Raw genomic sequence first — 25,209 nt, 5'->3', positions numbered from 1 at the left:
GCTAGCGCTTTGCTTGCGCTTCTCGCTCTCGAAGCTCGGGATTTGTCCGACGTCGGCGCTGCCGCTCTCGTGCGAGCTCCCGCTGCCGATCGCGCCGAGCGGAATCCATGGAGCGAAAGGGCGCGAGCCGGTGAAACGCCTGCTCCTATACCCCTCTCCTCCGCCCTACCCCAGCGGGCGCTCTGCCCCCTGCCCCCCAGCGTGACACCGGACGCCGGACGGCGAATGCTCGACTTCGAACAGCTGCGCTGTTAAAAGTGCTTGGCAGCTTGGTCGGTCTCGGTCTCACATGTGGTGGATGTACGTCAAGACCCCGACGTCGTCTCCCGTTCCCGTCCTCGCTGTAGCTACGCTCCGGTCGCCTTGTCATCATTACTATATAATGACGCTTATGAAAGACGGTTCATATTTAGTAACCCAAGTTGTCAAATATTTGAATAAAATGTTTCTACCACGACCACCACCACCACTACCACCACGAAAGGTTAATGACTGCAGGGGCGGTGCGTTCATGTATTTCTTTTTGCGTGGACAGCAGAATGCTCCGCCGTGACAGCTTGACCTTTATTGTCATTACCTTTGTTATCAGTTTTCAATTTTTTCCTTATTGATTTCTGTTGTAGAACGAACGGAAATGGAGTAGCCAGGGTATTTCTACTTCCTTCTCTACACAAGAGTCCATTTCTCACAGAACAGACACGGGTGAACCAGTGAAAGCATCTTGCTATCCGGGAAGCGTAGCCGTCGCAGCCGGCCACGGATTCCACGCGGCGGCAGTCGTGCAACTGCGGCAGCATCACGCACGCCGTGAGTGTGCGTATGATGCTTCAATCATAGGCCGTGGCCGGGATGCTGCGATAACACGGAAAGTCATGCGCTCCTTTGTTTGACTCCCGTCAAGTGCGTTCAAGGCTTTCTATCCTATAGTCTCTTTTGCATAAATATTTATGCACACATGCCAGTATACGTTGCATCCTTCCGTATATAACCTTCGTGCAATTATCTGCTTTTATTAAGTTGTTTGTATGTTTTTATTCAACTGCAGCTTTAATGCTGGAGTTGCTCGGTTTGATTTATACATCAGATTATTTCGCCATAAAGCCATATTCCAACAAGAATTAGGCGATGACCAACGAAGCTAACATTTAAACCTTCATCACAAGAAATGAGCCAGTGAATAAGGCATGCAGCGAGGAAGATGGATCCGCTTAGTAGATATAATTTCCTGCTTATTCCAGTGATTTCGCGTTACGTGGCCTAGGAGCATCGTGATCAGTCCTTGCGCGCGTCTTCATTTGGTGCCGATGAGTCGCGCAAATTACAATCCGTGGTCTCGTTAAGCGATTCTGTTCGTTGTGCCGATAAACCTTGAGAAATTACAAAGCGTAAAGTTAAGGTAAACGGTGGAAAACGTAGCAACATCGACAGCAATGCAACGGACGAACCACGTGACAAATCCAATATGGCTGCTTGTCGGGCTAGCTGGCCCATATCCCCATAATACTTTCAAGGAATGAAAACAGAAAACAAAAAATGCGATAAAAAACGACTTATATACATTTAATAGAAAAGCGGATGGGTCCCGGACGTAAACGTGCCCATTTTGTGTGTGCCTGCCTTCCTTGCGTTAGCTTATACTTCGGAAAAAGAAATTCATAACTCTTGTGGGTGCGCTGAAGTATCGGCTGACAATCTTATGCAAAAAATCGTCGCGCAGCACGTGTTGCATAACTTATAATATCTGACGATGATTATACCAAAGGCAATGAAAGCCTCCCGTCACTCTATGGATATACTATACGTATCCAAAACACACACTAATCGGCTGGTCATTTAGCCTATTGGCGCTAAACGAGAGCACAAAGCGCCAGAAGCACGGTGATCTAGGAACGCAACAAGCCTCGCGCTTTCGCATGCTTCCCACCGTGTATTAGTGCCTGTGTGGAGGGTAGCGGGGGCGTTGTGCCTGTGAGGGGTGGCTAATCGAATCCCTCAAAGTGATATCTCCCACCACTACCGCCACCACAGGCGGGACAAGACCACGTGGCCTCAGGTGCACACGGCTGGCTGGGCGCGCGTCAGGGCGAAATGAAAGAAGCGCCACCCAGGAACTGGCGGGGAGGAAGCGGGCTGCTGCTGCTGCTGCTGCTGTTAGGCACCGACGAGCACGGAAGACCCTCCGCCGAAGAGAAAGAGCACACCGCAGTGTGCACCGTGCTGCCAGATACCGTGCTTTCTAGCACAGTGGCCACTGCTCGAGGATTTGGACGCTCACTCTGTCGGGAGGGGTAACACCGACGCTGCGATTTCTGGGGATTGTTATGTTAGCGCCCACACCCGCCGAATTCAGCATCCATGGTCTTGTGAGGATTCTGGAACACGCGATGACTGAGTTGCCCGCTTCGGTACACGCGAAAGCAATAACTTTGCGCTTCCCTCTGTGCGTTTCCGTGTGTTTGTGCTTCCAATCAACCACGAATGTATACCAACTGGCCCCGTTATCCACTCTCCTGCAAAAAGAATAACGCCTGCTCGTTGTTAAAAGGTCGAGGGGCGGATTGTCGTTGCCGCATTGATTATGTGGTCTTTTCTGTGTAGGCTTTTGTACATAGGGTGCATGTCGCTTACGTGGTATACTAAGCAGAACTGTTGTTCTGTCTTATTTGAAGCAGACGGATGAACTTGGGTCACAATGTGCAATCACGACATCAGAATTTACTCATCAAGTTTTGCTAATTTGGAAATGGCGATAGTTGAAGCATTAAGCTGTGTCCCGTTAACGTGGCAGACTCAGGCCGATACTTTAGCATTGCCTTTTGCCTTCGTACTCCCCGCAGAAACACTTTCTACGACATTGCCAAGTTTCTAATGGGCACTTCTTGCAGCACCTGCCACCGCTTACTATGTGTGCCACAAACGTCATTCGATAGAGACCATAGAAAACAAGAAGTTCTATCTTACAAACAATCCGAATAATGACACCGTACCGGACAATAGTGCTGGCGGGTTTCGTCAACGTATAAATTCCTTGGGTGATTTATTTGATGCCACAAGGGCGCCATCGAATTGGCATAACTTAAAAACAAAAAAATTAAAGGAATTCTGAGTTCCCACACCAACATTATATATGCGATCGACTTTTGCGGCATATGCAGCCAACGTTTGTGGGTGTCGAAGTCGAAATACACACCTCCTTTACGTGGATGTCACATAGCGTGGAGGCGGTATTCATGCAGGTTTTCCAATGAGACTCCCAGAACACTGGGATAAATAGCCTGCGTGAATTATTTGGCGACGCGATGACTATTCTCTGCATCACTGCAGAGAATAGTCATCGCGTAAGTGCACATGCATTAAGAGAGAAATTGGAAATCGCAAGATTTTTGAGACTTGCTCCTGCGCGAATAAAGTACGCGGTAGTGGCTTATGAACAAAACGAAATTCAATGAGCTCGCTATGACGACCTGCATATGAATAAAGTGACGAGCCGTAGTTGGACAAGGAATGTCGCCGAAGCCACATTCGCTTCAGCGATATTAGTTGTTTGACTACTGCTCATCACTTCAAGTTGCCATCTTCCTTTGAACATCTGTCTTGATTTACAAATGAATGAGCAAATCGTACATTCGTCGAACAGTCGAAGGAACCGGTGAAACGTCGAAGGCCCACATTTAAGCTCACCCCTCATGGGAGTAAGCCGCGTGTTGTTTATTATTATTATTTTATTGTGATAAGCTACTATTGCTATTATATTTTATTGCGACGGCAATTATACAGATGCTCGAGACGTGCGCACGCCGTTGTCCATCTAGCTCTCCCGTTGACGGCGCATGTGCGGCTCGCGTGCTGAGGACTAGAGGGCCTCTGGAGACACCGAGTGCGTTTGGCTGCAAAAGCGACAAAGCGGAGCGGACGCACCGTCTACGCAACGCTCAATCACCGCCTTGGTGCTGCAGGGGCAGCCTTCTTCCTTCCGCCGCTGGCACGAGCTTTGCGCACACGCGTCCTCTAAGTACACCAGCGTTCTTGTTGTGCTGCTGTGCGTGTACTCTGGTTTGAGTAGTAGACGCTGAGCTAATGTTATCTAATATTTCATTGGGCGCAGACTAATACCGACGGTTAGCCGCTGGTCTCCTCTCGTCCGCCAACGAGGTGCGACATCTGCGATTGCGAACCATCGTTGTGAGACGCCTGGTATCTGCCAGGGAGGTGTTCCTTCCATGTTCATCAAGCGTTGCCTAGCGTTCTGTGTCGCGCCAAGGTGTAGCAACCTCGTGCAGTTAGAACACCATACAATGAGTTCAAGCGCCACGTTCAATTTTCATATCGCTGTGCGCCCTTCGGGAGAAATTGCCACAACTTTATGCACAAACAATTACGATTCGCGATGTTAGCATATTCTGTGTAGTATAATTACAAGCGCCAACACTTGGTCCTACAACCCACATAAAGAACTAAACGAAGCTTCTCTTTTTTTTGCGCATTTCAAAAGCTGCTTTCATAATTTTATGTTCCTGGTAGAGGCTGCTAGTATTACTCGCATCTATTAAACCTTACAAGTGATGCGATACACGCGTATAGTACTTCCAGTGCGCGCGGTGGGATGCGGACTGTTCGCGGGGAAACGCGGCACCGCGCGGGGTGGATTGGGCCAGTGCATCCTGGGCTGAATCAGGGTGTACACGGCCCGTTAAGCTCGGCAATGCAGTCCCGCGTACCCCTGCGCCTGGCGGCCAGATACTGCTTTGTCTTGTACTCCGGTTCGGGTGTGATTCACGTGTTGCTGGACCCAGATGGTATTGCCTGGGATTGGGGCCTCCCCTGGCCGTGAGTATGTGTGTCTGTGTGTCCTGGCCTGTTGTATCCCAAGCTCCCATCGTAGTACACGAAGTGTTCACTAGCGGCTATAGCGGGAGGGGTGACATGAAGTGGAGACTTCGGCCCTCTCGCTTTCGTTATTGCTGCATTGGCGCTGCAAAGTTTGTGTTTCCTGTTTCCTTCTGGCAACTTTCACGCGCTCAGCTTCGGTTTCTCCGTCACCTTTTCGTGTACATAAGAAAGGAGGCAGTCGTTTTTGTTTGTTTATTTATCTACTTATTTGTTTTGCCGTTTTGTTTGTGTTGTTCTCTTTTCTTCCTCCTCGGGCTTACGTATCTTTATAATACGATCATCGCCCTCTTTGTCCTTTAACGCTGAGTTTGGGCAAACAAAAATAATTAAAGTAAATCGCGAATTGCTTTCAACCGTATCATGAATACGTATACGCAGAGGTTGTTTCGCGAGGAGCGTGTAGAGCTAATAAACACAAGGAAAGCAACCTGCTGTTAACAGCGCAGAACGTAGACGGGGACACGAGACGAGAAGCCGACACCACGAGCGCTGACTTTAAACGACGTTTATTTGAAAGAAACACGGCCTCTTATACATTTGCCCACAGTAATCACGCGTGTCACAGACAAGTCATTGCACATATTTATTTATTTATTTATTTATTTATTTATTTATTTATTTATTTATTTATTTATTTATTATACCTCAAAGGTCCCTGGCCGGGACATTATATGAGGGGTGGGCGTAACATGGCCAAAATGTTGGCTAGGTGAAAAGAGTTGAATGATAGGCTTCGATTGAAGACTTCAAACGTGGCAGGTCACTGATGATGGCGATGTGTTCTGGCAGGTGATACAAATCATTGGAAATTCGGACAAAAAAATGAATTTTGGTATGTGACCGTACGTGCGCGTGGGGGGTACACAGCGTTGGGGGTGAGTATTGCGGGAATAGCGGTAAAGTGGTCTGATAATCTTGTTATCCGGTGGCAGTGAATGATAAAATCTGTGAAAAAGAGCGAGTCTGGCGAGAGGAGGGGCAGATCAAGCTGTGCTTTTAATGCTGTGGTACTGCTGGTGTTGGAATAGCCAGATAGAATGAATCTAGCGGCGCGGTATTGAACGGATTCGAGGGTGTTGATTAGGTTAGCGTAATGAGGGTCAAAAACAGCGCTAGCGTATTGAAGTTTGGGGCGCATGAGGGTCTTGTAAGCAAGTAACTTAATAGAAGGTGATGCAAACACCAGATTGCGTCGAAGATAGCCCAATAACTGGTTAGCCGAACTGCTGATGTCGTTTACATGAGGTGTCTAAGTTAAATCATTAGAAATATGGATACCCAAGTATTTGTAGGAGTCAATAGGTGCGACGTGGTTTTCGGTAATAAAATAAGACGGAACCACGTAGTTACCGCGGCGGTGAAATGATAGCAGGGAAGTCTTACTTACATTAAGCGCCATGAGCCATTTGCCACACCAAGTTAATACTTTGATAAGATCCTCTTGCAAGCTGGAGCCATCATCGGGATTAGTTATAGGGCCATATATGACACATTCGTCGGCGAAGAGGCGGATTTCAGAAGAGATGTTGCAAGGAAGGCTGTTAATATAGATTAGGAAAAAGAAGTGGACTAAGGACGGTTCCTTGGGGTACGCCGGAAAGTACGGAAGACATCGGCGATGAATGTGAGTTTGTGCAAACGAATTGTTGGCGGTTAGTTAGGAATGCCCTTATCTATGCTTATACTGATGGATGTAGGTTAACGTTTGAAAGTTTTAGTATTAAACGCTCATGAGGGACTTTATGAAAAGCTTTTTCATAATCCGAAAACAAGGTGTCAACAGGAATGTTCTGGTCAATAAAAGCATGCAAGGGATGTATGAAAAGTGCGAGCTCTGTGTCACAAAAGCGGGCATTTCGAAAACCATGTTGATTAGCACGAAAGAAATTAACAGATGATAAAAATTAGCTACGCTCGAGTAAATAACATGTTCCATGATTTTGGAGCAGATGCAAGTGATTGATATTGGTGTATAATTATTGGGGAATATTTGTTGCCTTTCTTAAATACAGGAATTACTCTATCAGTTCGCCAGTCTTGTGAAACTTAACCGGTTGTTAACGACTGCTGAAATATGAGCGATAAGATTAAACTGAATATGTGTTTTGTGTTCTTTAAAACTTTAGCATTTATGCCATCAACCCCAACTGATGATGAATTGTTTAGGTAGTCTATAATCTTAACGATATCACTGGGGTTAAAGATTATGTCGGCCATCTCAGGATAATTGTAACGAGGGGCATCACGAAGATTTTGAAGAGGTTCGAGGGTGAATACAGTGAAAAACGTATTATTCAATACATTAGCGACTACGGCATCGGGGTTGGAGCAACATATGTGTATATTGTTAGATTCATTGGGACAAATACATTTCCCAAAGGCCTTAGGGTTGTTTTGCAGCATGGAAGGTAACGTATTATAGTAGAAGTTTCGCTTTTATTTTTAATGCTATAGTGTGTAGTAATCTTTAGCAGCGCAGTAATATTTGTCTCAAGCGAATTGAGAATTGGTATCTTTAGCACGTAGGAAGAGGCGTTTTTTTCTTATTATTTAGACGCTTTAAGTTTGTGTTAAACCAAGGTGATTGCACACGTTCGCTTACTGTAATAGTACGAATGGTCTAATTAATCGTTGCATCTCTGCATTAAAAAGGAGCCTGTTCGATTCGGTTGAGCGGTACTGATACGTCGAGGCGAGATGGTCGTAGAAGGTTGATAATTCATCTATTACGCTGGAGTAGTCGCCTCGGTCGTCAAGTGTAAGTTTCTTTTGTTTTTTTACTTTTGAGTAAATTATAGGAAAATGTAGTATGGGTAATTGTGTGGTCACTGAGGCCTTGCATATGTGTAACTACGCAGAAACTTTCGGGGTGCGAAGTCAAAATAAGGTCAAGAACGTTTGAGGAATGATAGGTGGTGCGTGTTGGCTGGGTGATGAGCTGGGATAAACCGAAAGTGAGGCATGTGTTGATGAATTGGGAAGCCGCGTTATTTTTTGATAACGTAGAAGTAAGGTTAGACCAGTCAATCGAGGGAAAATTGAAATCACCGAAGAGCAGAATTGGAACATTTGGGCGTGTCTTAGCTAGCTTGTTCAAAGCGTCATGAAAGCCATATCCAACAGTTCCATTAGCGTTCGGTGGGCGATAACAGACTCCAATGTAAGTGCGCGGCAGCGACGTGTTGCAGCATAGCCAAATCATTTCTAATAGGGATGATAAGTTGACTAGTGTACAATGCAGTCGACGATTGGTAGCGATAAGAACACCACCTCCACGGTAATTGACGTTTCAGTCTTTACGAATAATGTCGAAGTTTGTTTACTGTGGTAAGATTTCGGAATAGGAAGAAAATATGAGTTGAGCCATCGGTCACCAAGTCTGGCAATCTCAGCTGCCTCAATAACCTCCTGAACCAGCTGGTCATTGTATTTATGGCCGGCATATTTTTCATCAAACTAGAAACTCATGCTTATTCTGCAGTTTTCATTTCACCTCTCTCTACACTTTCACCACTTTTTCGAGTGTTTACGTAACTGCATGCTCATGTCAAATTGCCAGCAAGTACTCTGCACCATTACTAGAATAGGGCAGCAAAACCATGCAGCCATCGGCTGCATGCAGCAAGTCGTACAGTTAGCACAGGCACTGATCGCTGGTCACTTTTAAAGATAACCAGTGCTAATGCGTAGGTTAGTGCACCGGTCGTGGCGGTTGCTGAATCTGCAAGTATGGAATGCAGTAAAAATAAGCTTACAAGGAAAAAGACAAAGAAGAAAACAGCAATTGATTTAACGATGCGCGGTCCGTCCCTGCAGCACGCTCGCGAAAGTGTTCACGGTTGTTACATTACAGCGCCGTTAGGAGACGCGAGGCATGCCTGGCCGACCATCGGTGAAGCACGCACGCCTGCAGAGGTGAGATCGTAATATGCCCGGAGCAGACTGTTTTCGATTCCCGATTCAATTTGCCTTCTGATAACACATTTCGAGGATTTTGAATTCACTGGCCGGGCGTGGATGGAGGAGGCACGCACGTCGCGGTAGTGTGCGCACACGCGTATGTCCTACTAGCATGCGTGTGTACATAGCGACGCTGTATGGCGGCCTTCGGGCGCGCACACACACGCACACACACAGGCGTGCGCAGGCGTACCTTGCTCGAGATTCCCCGCCGCGCTCGCTGGCAAACAGCGCCGATAACGGGTGTAAAACCTGAGCTCGCGAGAAAGGTCATTGTTCGGCGCCGGGAGAGCGGGCCGGGACTCATTTCAATGCGAAAGGCTCAACTGTCGCGTTTTCCGCCCAAGTTGTCAAACACGCCAGCCATTGCGCGAGGCGTATAAACACGCGCGAATACACCGCCGCCGCCGCGCGTGCCGTGGTCGCGAACTCCGGGGCGGAAACGCGCGGCGCAGGAAGCGAGCAAGCACTTCTGGAGCGGAAGTCGCGGAGAACCGAGTGAATGCGCCGATGGCGGCGGTCGGCGCGCATTCGGAAATGATTCCAGGCGCGAGCGCTCCGTCCTGTCGCGTTTCTGTCGAACAGGATACGCTGCGACATTGTAGTGACAAAGCGAGGGACTCTAACCTTTAGCGTCCCGAAAGCGCGGTCAGCACGAAGGCGATAAGAAAGGCGAATAGAAGAAATCGCAAATGCCACACACCACGCGCTCTCCAACTCGATAACCGAAACCAGACCATCGTTTATTGGAATATGTGCGCGTGTACGTGCAAGCGAGGCGGGAGGAGAAAGTTACGACAGCGCTTGCCTTCAATATTCGATCCTTAGGCGAAAAAAAAGAATAAAAAACAGACCTGCATATCTCGATCGTTCAGAACACAGATGACTGTAAACGCTACTCAATATAGTGCACGACATCACCACTGCTAGCGCGTCAAGAACGCGAACACCTCTCTGACTCAAGTAGCGTGAGTCTATCACGGCGAGTGCATATTCGGTAATTGCCATTAGCGAATTCTTGTAATTTATTGCTGAGGTTCGGACATACCGAAGCAATGCCCAAGTAGTGAGAACGCCGAAGCAAAGTGCTCTGTAGGGTGACTTTGAATTTCTAAGACTCTGTTACCTGTACCTGTTCTTTTTCTTCCTCTTCTTTTTCTTTCTCTCCTTTCCCTCTTTCCAATCCCTATGACCCCCACCCAATGCAGGATAGCAAACCGGAAATTCGCCTCTGGTTAACATCCCTGCATTTCATCTCTCTCTCTCTCTCTCTCTCTAGCACTCTGTAACGTGCACCTTTGAAATGACGCATTGAGCCGTGAAGAAACGCGTTCTCTATAACCATGCATTTGCTGTAAATTCTGCTTAATTTTCCAGCACTTCTTAATTTTTTTTCTTGTGTTCTATGCTTCGACATGTACTCAAACTTTCAATTAAGTTTTCCAAAGCGTCTCGCCGAAACAATGCGGGACAGCCAGGAGCTTCGGAGAGCGGCCTACAGATGTGAGAAGTCGAGTGGTCTGGTAAAGTAGAGAAGCCAAGAGTAGGTACCACCAAACACTCTGTACATTATGCTCAACCGGAGAATGTCATAGCCACTGAGTCTGACAACGGGTGCTGGTGTGTTCTGGTGTTGGACGGGTTTTGTAATGCATGGGCACTGAATGGTGCGCGAAATATTGAGGGTGCGACAAATGCAGTGGATGAGTGAGTCGCAAAATGCAGCGGACTAGCTGTCAGCACGCTGTGTGTTCACAAGGAAAGAGGGCCAATTGTTGGAATCATCGTGCGACTATAGGGAATCACTGCGTTTCGGTGAAGGTGTGATTTCCACACTTCATCTCTCACCTAAGTACCTGATCCAGGATGACGTTTCTCATAAGAAACTATCCCCGGTCATTCGGGGTGCTGCCGGTACCCTTTGTTTTGTCTGCCCTGGTCATCTAGGACCACTTTAGCATTATGTAACATGGTAGTAACATGGAAGTACTAGGCTAATATGGCAGACAATGGAATAAAAGAGGCGTTCAGAGATGCAGAAGAAGTGTACAAGACAGGTGCAATGGGAGGAAGTAGCTCGAAATTATAACGAAAAGCACAGAATGAAGTCGCAAGGGGAAATGTTTATGATAATTCAGAGGGCAGCGCCAAGCTGTTCGTAGCCAAATTAGGACTTCTGTGAACGAGGAATTGCAGGAGAAAATGGTCAGATTAAGGGTATTCGTAAATGTTGTCTACAAATAGCGATATTCCTATATTAGAATTCCACAGTACAGATCCAGCAATACATGTGGACGCATTTCGACGTTGGAAGCTAGCAAGGGGTGGCGAAAAGATTGGTGATGCAAGATAAAACATTTAATGAAGCGAACTTTTTCTCTTCGATGCTTTGTCGCAGTTTATAAATGGATTTGAAAAGATTACAATACACTAGAAACGTAAACGAATTATTGTCAGCATCGCCCGAAGGGCGAAGCACTGACAGCGATAGCAATATTTAGCGTTGCACTTGGAACTGCACGCACGATGTTCTAACCATGGTCCTCAAGATACGCACGGACGACGGGTTGGCGCGACGCAGCGCGCGGCACAACATCCTGGTGAACCAACGATGCAGAAGGGACAGCGCCCTGGCGAACCAGGCGTATCAGCACGCTGGCGTCATGAGCGCTGCCGGGGAGGTTGCAGGCGTCGCACGTCGACGCTGTCCGAGATGATGCAGACTGCAAACCACTGGAATTAATCAGCGCCCAATGAAATAATACATAAGGGTTGGTGTATTTAATTTAAATAATTTGTGCCGCCCTTGAAAGCACGGAATGTGGGGCCTGTGATGACATCACGCAATTTTCTGAGCGCTAAATGTAGCAATTGCTCGTTCCTTTGAAAACTATGAACGTTTCCAGTGTCGCAGGCGCAGATACACTCCCATAAACAGCGTATGCAGAACGAGCGGCAAGCATGGTGGTGGTCGATCGCGGTGCTGCCGTTTTGCACATAGCAATGAGTTCTGCAGGTAACAGTGAAAAGAAACATCTCATGATACGAAACCAAGTGGTGGTTTGAAAGAATAATGTGCGTGGATTGTTTACAGTACTCGCTCTGCTGCAGCACCATCTCTTTTACACTACACGCTATGTGAACCACCGGACCTCTATCAAGGGCACTCATAATTCTTGCTTGAGCAATGCAGTCTGCTTTGCCTTGTTTTTGATGCAGCAAGTAATGACAACCATGCCTCCACTGTATCACCATTACCATCATGCACTCTAGTGTTTGCTGGTAATGGTGCTTTAATGGCGCTGATTATTTGGTATAACTTGAAGGCGCATAAAAGGCAACGTGAAATCAGTTTAGTCTGCTAATGCAGACTTAACTAATGCAATTTAGCCAACAGAGAAGTGGGTCATATTTTGTAATTCTAAGGCAGCTCTTCACAGTATAAAATCTGCGTTACATCACAGAACTTACGAGCAGATGATATCTGACATCAGGGAAGTGCACCACCAAGCTCTGGAAAGAGGACATCACATTATATTTCAATGGGTTCCTGCTCACTGTGGCATCGTCGGCAACAACCTAGCTGACAAGGCTGCCCGGTGTGCCCTCGAAGATACCAAGACGCGTCCAACACCTTTGGCGAGGTCGGACGCTGCCAGGGAACTTCGCCTTTACTTGCACGCAAGAAGTCACAAGATCTCTGGATTTCAAGTGCCTTCAGTTGCAGATTACGCAAACTGTACCCCACGCTACGGCTACAACTGCCATCTAGCCTTTCCCGCGGCGAAACGACCTTGCTGTGCCGCTTGTGGCTGGGAGTGGCGTTCACGAACGCGTACTCCTACCGTATGGTAATGACCGAACGCCCGATTTGCGACTCGTGTGGGTGCGAGGAAACCACCGAGCCCCCTATTGTGTAGCTGCCCTCGCTACGATGTCCAACGCCTCTCTCTGCGGGCAACTTTACACCGACTGGACTCGAGACCATTCACCGAGTCAAAGATACTCGGACCATGGCCACACTCATCACGGGCTCGAAAAGCGATTCGTGCACTAGTGCAGTATTTCAAGTGCACCGGTTTAAGAGACCGTTTATAGTGTCCTTGTGTATGGTGTCCCTCCTACACGTACTCAGTGCTGACTCTCCCTTTCTTCCTCTTTCTATTCCCTTTCTCCCACCCCCAGTGTAGGGTAGCAAACCGGATGGTGTTCTGGTTGACCTCCCTGCCTTTCCTATCCCTGTTTTCTCTCTCTCTTTAAGATTCTATTTTAATTAATTAGGGAGAACAATAAGTGGGCATAATGAAGGTCAAATTTTGCCTTTTTCAATCTCGCGCCGAAACCTTAGCGCCGGAACGTCAGCGTGACATCATCAATTTCAAACTGTTCTCTCGTGTTTCAGCTGTATCGATGCGGAGCATGTTTCGAAACTTACTTATTAATTCTTTGTTTCTTTCGCACTGCAATGTAGCCCTGCTTTACTGATGAACGATGGACTAGACCGGAGAAGACTCTATCATAGTTGATGACGTCACGGCAAGCTCGTGTGGAAACGTCATGACGGCGTCCGGACATAGCTGCCTTTCGTTCTTGCATCTTTTTTGGATTACTGTAGCTCTTCTCATGGTAATGTAATAGTCCATGCTTTACTCGTGCAGAAGCTCAGTTTACTAATGCAGCCTAATTTAATATACCTCTTTACTGTCCCCTTTAAGGGACTCTGTAACAGATCTGTTCGCCTAGGCTTTCTTCGCCAGGGCGTCAAAATGAGTGCTGTCCCGTGATTAAATGGCGAGTTTGTTCTAACGCATTAGTTTCATAAGTGGTAAGGGAAACCGAAATAAAAACTCGCAGGTTCATCCAAAATGCGAAGTGGCGGCTTGAATAGCTGGCGACACTCCGGAGATCTGTCCCTATTCCTTGGCTTTATTTCATGTCTAAATAGTGCTTGGAAGGGAAAACTCGTAAAGTTAAAGAAAGAGCCAAGCCGGTGAGAGGTGTCGAAGAGCCCATTTGTGCTCTAGTACACCGTTTAAGACAACCTGACCCTTGAGAAGTAGTCGACGTGACTGCACTGCAAACACTCGTGGGCCACATGTCTCTGCAGAGAGTTTTGTGCGTATTTTATGATCTCCTGTTTCGTCTCTTGAAGACGCTTGAGCAAACTACACAGTAGTCTACAGGGCCGTAAGTTGTAGGAGAGCAAACTGACTTAAGCAAATAACTTGAACATATTTAAATAAAGGTAACACCTTGGCGATGGATAGAATTTATTGACAGGAAAGACAGAGAGCTCGACCTGAACTAGTTGGGAATGTCTGAATAAAGTCTGCAGAATCAACTGCGTAGACACGCTACCTCCGCTCCGTGAGTTACAGAGCTCCTCGCAGCAACACAATCGCCATGTTTGCACAGGCACCGACACGCCCAGCGCCGGACGACACAAGAACTTTCCGGCGCGCTAAAACTCACGCCGGACGGCGTTGAAAGAGCGCGCACGCCACGTTTCAACGAAAGTGCCGCCGCTTTCTAGCGCATTTTCAATAAGCGCGTGTTTGCGGAAAAACGCAGGCGCGCGCCACCGCGTTTCGCTGCATCCCCCGCGGAGGCACTCGGGATTCGGTTTCGTTCGCCGCGGTTGTATGGCGTTAGCATAAGCCGCATTAAAGTTTTTGCGCTTTACAACGAGCGCGCAGTGCTTCCTTTGTCCTGATGAGAGGAGCTGGCTGTTTAGCATTAATATTATTATTATTATTATTATTATTATTATTATTATTATTATTATTAAGAATAAACGCATAAATTATCCAATCTCCTTGAGTTTATCTTTTTCAACAACCTTTAACAGTTGAACCACGTACCGAACTCGACTGGCAACATATTGGACTTGTACTTGTCGAACATTCAAAGCACGTGTGTATCTCATGGTGACAGACAACTGGTTCGAGCAGTCGAGTATCATTCTCGTCTTCCAATTGTCACAACACTCAGCCTAGGTTCCAAGAGAAATGCGCCAAAACCGTCGGGCCCTCCGCAGTATAACTTCGCTGATGGTGATTACGTCAGTTTTTATCACCGTCTTTCCAAGCCAAACTGGTCCCCTCTAATAATGTAAGATAATGCCAATGAGCAAGTTCAACTTTTCGCTGGTGTCCTGCAGGAGGCAACGCATATGTGCGTTCTCCTATAGAATGAAGTCGAACTTCATGCTGCCCATTTTCGTTTTCGACCGAACTTCGCAGATTGCTGAAATACAAAGAGCACTTCCACACGGATCAGAGAAATGGAGATCTGAAATCAAGGAGTACCGATATCTCTGTGGGAAAATGTACAGTCGGGATCACAATAACCACATAAACTCAGTAGAAAATGTTTTTTTCTTTTAACTTAGAGATTTCTGCAAATATGTGCAACTGAAGTCAGCATGAAGTAACAAGTAACAAGGTAACTGTTAACAAGTAATCATGAACCTATCAAGGACGTATCAGATGTTGTTGCGCAAAAGTTTTGATTAGTTTACCCACAGTGGCGGTGACCCCACTTCGTCCAACCTTCCTATACTCAGTGATGATGCGCCAAGCACGTGTATTAGTGAAGAACTTGTCACCACAAGTATTCGCAGCGCAGCGCCATCGCTGTCATGTGGCCCTTATGACATTCCTTGGCTCTAATTAAATCATTAAGTGGTGTGCTTAGTACAATAGTAACTTGTATATATACAGCACTTACGGCGCTATAACGTAAAGCTATTCCGAACTTTTCTATTCCAATTCGATCTGCAATCAGCCCTCCACAGTTGGTCAAAAAAATTTCAGGCCACCCCCATTTCTCTTGTCTGTCAGGCGACGTCACGAAAACCGCAACAATGCCTTATCTGATATGATATGTGCACACTAATGATGCCTGATTAGACCGAACGAAAGAAAAATAATTATTTCTGATTCTACACCTTTTTCGCCATCAGCCCTCTACTATTGGTCAAAAGCTTCCGGGCTGCGGCTACTTCGCCTGTCTGTCACGCGGCGTCACAATACCGCGAAAACTCACCACGTGAAAGTGATGCGTACCCTTAAAAATACATTAATACGCCGAACGAGACCCAACTTTTTTTCCGAATTGCCGGAGATTGCTCCGCTCCGAAATGAATAGAAGATGGTTACCCGCCGGTCGCTCTGGCACTAGCTACTCGGAGCTCGCAGGAAGCATATATTTATTTGCACGTAATAAAAATACTTGCACAGCAGTATAATGTTACCGCGTCCTTTCGGCACGTATATGACATCGCTCTGCCAACTCTTCCTTGCTGAGGATCCGTTCTAGCGCCACTTTTAACCTTCTGTTGCACGCCGCCGTGGTTTTCGACCAGCAATATTGAACTCCAATGGCAGAGTTACAGTGGGCGACCGACTCCGTGAGCGACGCCTCCAAATCCGCATTTGGAACACAAGACCTGCTACCAGAGCAAGGATGCGCTCGTGCGCATAATGTAACCGTATATACTGCAGCTACCCAGCGCCCCTTCCGTGCCGGTTCGGCTGTACCTTCGCCCGTCAGTGGCGACTTCTCCGTGATGCATAGCGTAGCGCGCACGAAACTACAGGGACATAGAGACTGGCGATAACACAAGCACCAACGAGCAATGAAAGATTTATTTCCGAAAAGGCAGGGTACAAGTGAGCGTATGCAAACACATAACATACAAAAAAAAAAGCTTTTACAAAATCTTGCGCACTTCCTCGTATTAGCTTGGCACATGCGTCTGTTGGCCTCTGCGAAGAAAAGGCGACATTTTCGAAGATAACATATAGAGGGACAATTGAAACTACGAAGTACGAAAAGCCGAATAAAATGTACAAGGGTATGGAGCAAACGAATATGCCGTGACGTGAACAGGTGACCAAGCTGATGGGACACATATGATGAGGGCACCGCTGTGCACAGTGTCGAGTGCCGGGATTCTAGAAAGCTACAGGGCACTGTCGAACTCGAGTGTCGGTACGAAGCGCAACCACCCTTTCTCTAGCAGAAGGCATGGCTGGCATGGTGCAGACACGGCTTTGCAGTAGAGGCGCTCGCGGCGAGAGATGGCAGACTCTATAGCCGGAGCTATCCTTCCCGGTCACTTGCCCTCAGGGTTACGCTTTAGCCACATTATTTACGCTATGGTTGTAGTAGTTGTAGTCTAGTATACTCCATCGCAACAATCTTCGTGTGCACGACCCTCCTGGAGATCGATATAACACAGCCGACACCCGCAGTTAGCCTTCTGATACCAATAGTGAGTGGGACCAGTCACGCCAATCGCGGTGAGTAATGTTTGGTTTCCGTATGTAGTACTATCCTTACATCATGGCGACTAACTTGTATTATAGCCTCCTAGAATGCTGTGCTAGTACTTACAGTCCGCTCTCCTCAAACCACCGCATCCTTATAAATCGCACGCAGCTGCTTGGCGAGTAGCAGCGAACGACATCCTCGACGTAGCCGCTTACCTATGGTCCCTTGGCACGAAGGCAAAATATGATTTCGATGACTTGCTCGTAAACGGTGGCTTCAGAGTCGCGGTCAGAATCATCCTTACACTGTTGGAATTTGGGCTTTCACATTGCGAGCTCTCGCTCTCAGGCAGCGCTAGCAAAAGCGCACAGCGCGATGTAGCGGTGCCCATTCCGTCCGTCGATATTGGCGTAAACAGAGCCCTAGATGCAAGCTGGGAAAAAACAGGAAATACCAAGGGAAATACTTCATACTTCGGCCGAGAGTTCCGGTTCACTCCGCCAAATTTTGCAGAACAGTTTCGCATGCTCCGCGGAGTGATTTCGCCTAAGCGAGTGATCTCAATATGCATTGGAACACTCATCTGGCACTGCCGTTCTGCCATTGAAATAGTCTTGCTCCAAAAAGAGCAGAAAGCTTTGCTCGGGAAGTGCTCCGAATCTGCCGTCGGAATTCGCTATAAGTAAGGGAAAGCAGACCAATCGCAGACGCCGGTACCACCTTTCTCATTTGGTTATCTTCTTTCACTGTGCTGGCTCGGCGTCTTCGAGATCCTCTCCGCTTGAGCGTGCTCCTCACCTCTTGTCAGCCAATTAGATAAGGAAAAAACACTCACTGTAGGCAATGCTATTCGCTTTGAACGCAAACAAAGCTGATCTATAAACGAGGAGCGCGTTTGAGTGGCCTTTTCAAACAATGCTGGAGGATATCGCCCGGTGCTTGCGTCGATGGTTACCTAAATTTGACGTCAGGAGATTGGATTAAAAACAGATTGGAATAGTTGTACGTTACAGGGCCCCTGCCTCAAAACATGAGCATTTCCTATACCATGGAAAATCTATCATGTCATTCCCGCCCACAAAGCAGGCTAGAAAACTGCCGTTATAAACTAGAGGCCAATATCTCTCCACCACTCTGCGTCGAAAATGTTTGAGCCTATCCTGTACTCTCCCGACATCGCATGCAGCATGCGGAACAGCCTAATACCCAATCAACATTGGTTTATACCGGGCCGTTCAACAGCAACAAACCTTGGCAGCCTTATGGCCACGCGTCAGAAGCGATCGAGAAGAGTCAACTACTATATACTGTGACCTAAACAAGGCGCTTCATGTTTTCAGTCATGCCATGTTGTTCACTACGCTCCACAAAACCAGTGTTTCTGCACGTTGTTGCTTTGCTACGAGGCTACCTGTCAGACCGACACCGGTATCTGACCTCCAACGGACAGTCCTCATGCAGGTACAGTCGTCATCACTACGAAAGGGGATTGTGAATTCTTTAAAAACGACGATAACTGTTGATGTATGGGTTCAAATTTAGGTAATGGTTGCATAATCATAGGTTTCCCTCTTGAACACTTAGTATAGTTGAATACATTTATGAAGCGCATGTGTGTTTAGCCTCTACAGGCGTTTGAAAAAAAATCGTTGGTGTTCCCTTTGATATTAATCACCACTCTACATAGCTACCAGTGGTGTGCCACAGGGCTCTGTCCTTGGACCGCTTCTTTTCTGTCTTTTAGTGAATGATGTATCCAAAGTCATAAAGCACTCGCCTTTCTTATTTTATGCGCCTTACATTAGCATTAGCATACTAAAAAAATAGCAGCCGTTGTGACTGCGCTCTACTTCAACAAATTAGGATGTACACGCCCTTGCCAATTGGTGCGTGCATAACTAACTAGTGCTAAACGGCCGACAGACGAAATTAATGTCATATACACGAAAGACAGATGAATTCCGTCTCCTTTACCATCTGGACAAAGCCACACTCTCTCAGCAATGCAAAGTTACTGACCTTGTAGAGAGAGAGAGAGAGAGTAAAACCTTGGAATAATCTCTGATACAAAGTCACCTTCTCGCCCCACATAGAAAAGTATCACTAAACGGGGCCTGCGCACCCTGGGCACAGCAAGTCGAATGTCGATGTAGTTCAGAAATACAGGTGTATTGCTTAAGCTGTACACATCCTTCTGCCAACCTTTGCTGGAATATATCGCTGTAATTCGGACCAGTACTTGCCGATATAACAACGATCGAGTTTACAGAGTTCAGAGAAAATTTATCTCTCTACATCGATATCGCAAATCAATTCTGCGGAATCCCGCAAGGTGGAGGAAGTATTATGAAAGGAAAATATTGTCATCCACCCGAATATAGCACCAAGCTACAAAGGAAACCCGTACGGGTTCCTTAGAAATTAAGCTACGCAGTTGAAGAAAAATTCGTCCTGGTCCGGGCCCGGACCAATTTTTCTTCAATTACGAGGCTTTCTTTCTGAGAAGCCCGTATGGGTTTCCTTTGTAGCTTGGTGGTACATTCGGGTGGATGACCATTTTGCCCTTTGATACTATGATATCGGCGCTCCAGGCAGGTCGACCGTGAACAACAGCCTCGCTCTCAGACTTCGCTCGTTCTGGAAGACCTGGACTGCACACTCACGAAAGCTTGCTTGACTTTCTTGTTCAAGCTTGTGAATGGCCTCATTGATTTTACAGAAATGTTAGATAACGTATGAGAATTCCGTCAAAAATAACTAGGGCGCCTAGGCCTTCCTATGTATCTATACTTCTGGCGCCTCAAATAATCTCTTGGCCAGGATTCTGCAGACCTGCAACGAACACTCACACAAGATTGACAGGTTCAATGGACAAGACAATTTCTGCCCACTTTCCGGGCAGCCCTCTATTCCATGACCTGTTTCAAGAAATGACGGTGTTCTTTGTATATGCTGTGTGGTGTCCGCCTTGTTTCATATGAAGGACACCGTGTGCTCGGTGACCAGATTTCCAGAAATCTCGTTCAATGTTTTTTTCTCTCTATGGTATGTGTTATATTTGCCCAGTAATGCTCTTTTGTGCTATATTATGTTATGATGTGCTGTGTTGTGTTACATTATGTATACTATATATTGTAAACCGCAATTGTATGGTAAGTCCGCTTTCTGTTCGTTTATCTGTGTGTGCATGTTACACCATTTCTCACGTGCGCCAGTGTCAAGACCACCAGACTGTTCCTGGGCATGTTATTAAAAATGATTGAATTTTGTTTGACTGATTTATTGATTGATTATTACACAGATGTTGAAACAAGCGACCTCGATGTGCTTTGTGATAGCACGTCAGCCTTCTCCACCCAATCTAAGCGCCTAGTATCACGACGCCTGCGAGTGCTCGGTTCCATCGGCAGGCTTACAAGAGGTTTCCGTACCCCACTTCCCTTTCTCGAATTGCTCGTATTTATACGTTTTCCATTACTTGAATAGGTGTCAGTGGTGTCGAATGGCACTAGCAATTCAAAGACCATATTAAGTGAGCGTGTGCTGAAAAAGTCGATGCTTATATATAAACATCGTTTTCTGACCTCACGCAAGAACAACTTTTCAAGTTAGAATAATCATCCTACACTTCCGTCACTTAGCTGCAGACGTAGTACTACCGACGTCCTCCTTTTATACAAAATCATTCATGCAACCATTACATGCTTGGATCTACTAGCTTCTGTTTCACTGCTGGTTCCGCAGAAGACTACCAGGGCCCTTCCACGTTCCTGCCTTTTTTCAGCAGACACTAGCCTCTCCACATAATGCAAAATTTTTACAGTTGTCATTTTCTCCATCTTAATGTTTTCAAAACACGTTATCTCCTTTCTATTCCGAGCTTCGCACTTCCTATTGAGCCTTCTTTCGAGCTGCCCTTCTCTCCTGACTTCCCATAGTTTTTTTCTCTTTCCGTATATGTTCTTCACCTCTCAATTGTGTGCTATTGCTGTATTGTTGTTCTTCATGGAGCTGTCTATTCCTTTCCTTTTTGTTTTTGATTTTTTATTCTATTTTCGTTATCCCATAATTCTTAGTCGTAGTTTTACATTTTTATCCTTCGCGGTAGATAATCCTGGCCACGGCGGCCGCATTTCGACGGAGGTGAAATTCGAAAACGTCCTTGTACTTCTATTTAGGTGCACGTTAAAGAACCCCAGGTAGTACAAACACACCGAGTCCCCCACTACGGTGTGCCTCATAATTAGATCGCGGCTTTGACACGTAAAAGCTCATAATTTATTATTATACATTTTTACCTTTTTGCTTTCGTTTTTTCTGTGCACCAGCAGCCAGACCTCAGTGTTGTTTCTCGGCACATCAGAATTATTGATTGGTTGATTTATTGATTAATTATCCTGCTGTCGCGAAGTCTCTCGCCTTTCGCTCTTGTATAACGTCGTTTGTAGAATTGTGCATCTCTGGCCAACGACATTTTCGAACTCAAGTTGGCTATTTTTCCTCGTCACTATCATTCGTACCAAGTCCAACGAACCACGTGTGCATATCGCCTTTCGTCGTGTCAGTAATAATTCGAACAACAATCGAATGGAATAACTAATCATGGAACATAGATACTGGTTCAGACCTGACCAAACCTGAAGGCCCGTTGCGCCGACGTGATAGTGAAGGGCCGGCTTAATGTAAGTATTCCTTTCGCTCCATTCTATTCCTTTCACACCATTCACTGCTCGCGTACGCCCGATACCATGACAACGTTAGCAGAGCACCGCTCGGACCACTGACGAACAGCAAGACGGAATAGCATTAGAACGTAATATTTACGTTATACCAGCCATGTTTGCCCTTCGTGATCACACAATATTTGTGCCCGTTTCAAAGCGACTTGCACTTTCGCCCATGTATGGGGTCGATGTTTGATGGTTGCAGGATGGTGATCGGAAATTGCACCTATGCAAAGGACGCATGCATTCGCGCCACTGAGTTGCGAGGCGCGTTCGTCGCCGAACGGCAACTATTCGAGATCGTTGAGGCGCACGTGCTTTCTACCTATACAACCGCTGCAGATGTAGTGATTAACGGCTTTGTTCTCACGGAATTACGTGATGAAACAAGAAGCGCTACTCAAATATCCTTACAACAACAAATATACGCCGTTAAGAGCACCGGTCCTTTAATCAAGCCAATAGATTTCTTCAAGCGTTTGTCTATTCGCTTACATTGAAAATCATCGGCGATGGTTTCGGTACAATTTTTTTCAGTTATGTTTTGTATCCTGTTCTCGCCACTGTTATTTATTTGTATATATGTCTTCATATATGTTACCTTGTATCTTCATATCTTGCTATAGCATTTACATTCAGTACCGTGTCCGTCAACAAATGTGCGTGAACAAAAAATGTCATCAGCAGTGGTTCGTGTCACTGCTCGCGCGTTCGTCGTCGTCTTCTATAACAGCTGTCTCGTTGGCGTCCCTCGGCGTAACCGCACGAACGCACTCGTGCCACTGCTCGCGCGTTCGTAGTCGTCGTCTTCTACGCCTGGCTCCGTTGACGCTCATCATGCCAGCGTTCCCATCCAGCCCCTCCCTCTGCGAAGGTGCTGACTGCACTGGCTCATTGCCAGCCGGTGTGGTGATTTCGGTCACAAATTCTTTGCCTCAATATATCGTGAAATGAAAACACGAATGTATATAATGAATGTATAACACAAAATAACGCCTATGTATAAAAATAAATGTGTGTGCGTACCTTTCGTCACGATGACCAACGATTAAGACAATAAATGGGTTCGTACCTTTGCTCAAAATTCTGTGCCACCTCTATGTCGTGTGCTAAACAGCTTCGCTAGTCATCCACCTTCACAGAGTGTAATGACAGATGATTTTGTTTCCTATTGTTGTTTATATAATACAAGTGAACCGTTACACGCATGTGACATTAACGAGGGACCTCATTTGCAACTCACCGGGAGCATTTTCTTCGTGACATTTGGCACTGCTGTCACGGTATCTGTTTCGCTCATTCTAGCTTGTAACATTTGCAGTGTTTTGGGAAGATTCCAAGTCAGCGAAGAGGATTGCAGGCACCAAAATCTTCCTAGAACAAGAACCACAAGAACAACAACAGCGACGACGACAACGACAGCACCAACAACAAGCGTCAGTTGTTGCGTGGCGTGAGTCGCATGGTAACAGGTACCGTTCACGTAAGGGCCATGAACTGAACTGTGAAGCTGGTAGCTTAATATAAAGCGTCCGCGACTGCTGTTGCTGCCGTTTGTGAAGCCGGGAGGCCCCAGTAGCAAACAGAAACTGCAGGAATTACGTGACTCACCGGCGTCACACCCGTACGGGGAGCGTACGTTCCTCCTGTCGGCCGTGGTGGTGAGACAGAACAGGCGTGGCTAGTTTGAGCGCTTTAAGCCTTTCTCTTTCGTGGGAGCAGTCGCGAATTCCCCGCTGATGAATTGTGTCAGCCGGATACAGCAAGCCTCGTCTCCGTCTTGCAAGACGTGGGAAAGGAGGCGATCAATGTCATCGTCCGCAACGGTGTAGGTCTTCTCTGAAGTCACGTGCACAATCAGAACCACGAAGGCACTGCTCCTTTGCTTACGCCAGTCAGGACTTTTAGACACGCTCTGGTATTTATTTAAATTCATCATCATCATCATCATCATCATCATCATCATCGTCAGCAGCAGCAGCAGCATCGTCGTCATCGTCGTCGTCGTCATCAGTATCATCATCATCAACAACAACAACATCATCATCATCACCATCAGAATCATCATCATCATCATCATCCGTGGGGTGCTACATGACGACCTGCCTCATGCTTCCGAGACAACTCCCAAAGATCAAAGTGGCGGGTTATTTGGACATCATTTACCAAAACGCTCCTGGACTTCGCACCAAAACGCGTGAATTTTTATTCAATGTCATTTCGTCATCTTTTCCTATGTTTGTTATTCTGAAACTTGGCTCTGCAGTGAAATTTTCTCTTCAGACTTTCCACTGCACTAAAACATCTTCTGCAGTGGCCGGGACTGTAGTGGATCTCAACACAATGTGGTGGTGTACTGGTTGCTGTTTACAACTCACTGAGATGTGTTCGGCGCCACGACATTGAACGTGTACAGGGGTCGATTTGTCTAGAAGTCACACTAGCGCGCTGTGAAAAGATCTTTCCATGCATAACCAAATATTTTCCCTGTTTTGTTTGATGAGGTCATCTTTTCTATTGAAAGTGTAATATCTTCCCATAGCAAGCACAGAGTAATCCCTCTTGGTGATTTTATTACACCTGGAATCGATTGGGACACAGTTAGATATTCACATTACAACCATTACATAGCGAAGAAATGCAGCCTGATGTAGGACTTTCTGTCCTTCTGTTCTCTTCAGCAACATAACTTGATCGCCAATTCATGTGTCAACGTTTTATACCTTTGAACCTCAAATTCTCAAGTTTTAGATGTCTCTCGTTCTGTAATGTCTCTTGTGCGTCCCGATAAATTTCACCCGTCACTTAAGATAACTGCCTCTGTGTCAGCCCTGAGGCAGAGCTCCTCCATTGACATAAATTAATCATGTCGCTTTGCTTTCCAGCGTGGTGATTATCTTGTTGAAGGATGGTGGACAGTTTGTTCTAGAGAAACTGGCCACCCTGTATACGCAATGCCTTATGACCTCGAGCGTACCGGAATCTTGGAAGAACGCTAACATAATCCTCATCCATAAGAAAGGGGACACCAAAGGCTTGAAAAATTATAGACCGATCAGCTTACTGTCCGTTGCCTACAAACTATTTACTAGGGTAATCGCAAATAGAATCAGGAGCACCTTAGACTTCTGTCAAGCAAAGGACCAGGCAGGATTCCGTAAAGGTTACTCAGCAATAGATCATATTCACACTATCAATCAGGTGATAGAGAAATGTGCGGAATATAACCAACCCTTATATATAGCTTTCATTGGTTACGAGAAAGCGTTTGATTCTGTCGAAACCTCAGCAGTCATAGAGGCATTACGGAATCAGGGTGTGGACGAGCCGTATGTAAAAATACTGAGAGATATCTATA

General features: G+C 46.4%; 1 protein-coding gene across 1 annotated transcript in view; it reads left to right on the top strand.

Annotated features, from left to right (window-relative positions):
- LOC135903970 (uncharacterized) overlaps positions 1-23,349 on the top strand; it is a 309,023-nt gene extending 285,674 nt beyond the window's left edge. The window contains exon 4 of the transcript XR_010564975.1: positions 23,173-23,349. The gene's annotated coding sequence lies outside the window, so the exon portion shown is untranslated. The remainder of the gene's footprint in view (positions 1-23,172) is intronic.
- The last annotated feature ends 1,860 nt before the right edge of the window (positions 23,350-25,209 follow it).

This window comes from Dermacentor albipictus, chromosome 1 (assembly GCF_038994185.2).
Source record: "Dermacentor albipictus isolate Rhodes 1998 colony chromosome 1, USDA_Dalb.pri_finalv2, whole genome shotgun sequence".
Taxonomy (NCBI): Eukaryota; Metazoa; Arthropoda; class Arachnida; order Ixodida; family Ixodidae; genus Dermacentor; species Dermacentor albipictus.
This window is presented reverse-complemented; position numbering and strand designations above follow the sequence as displayed.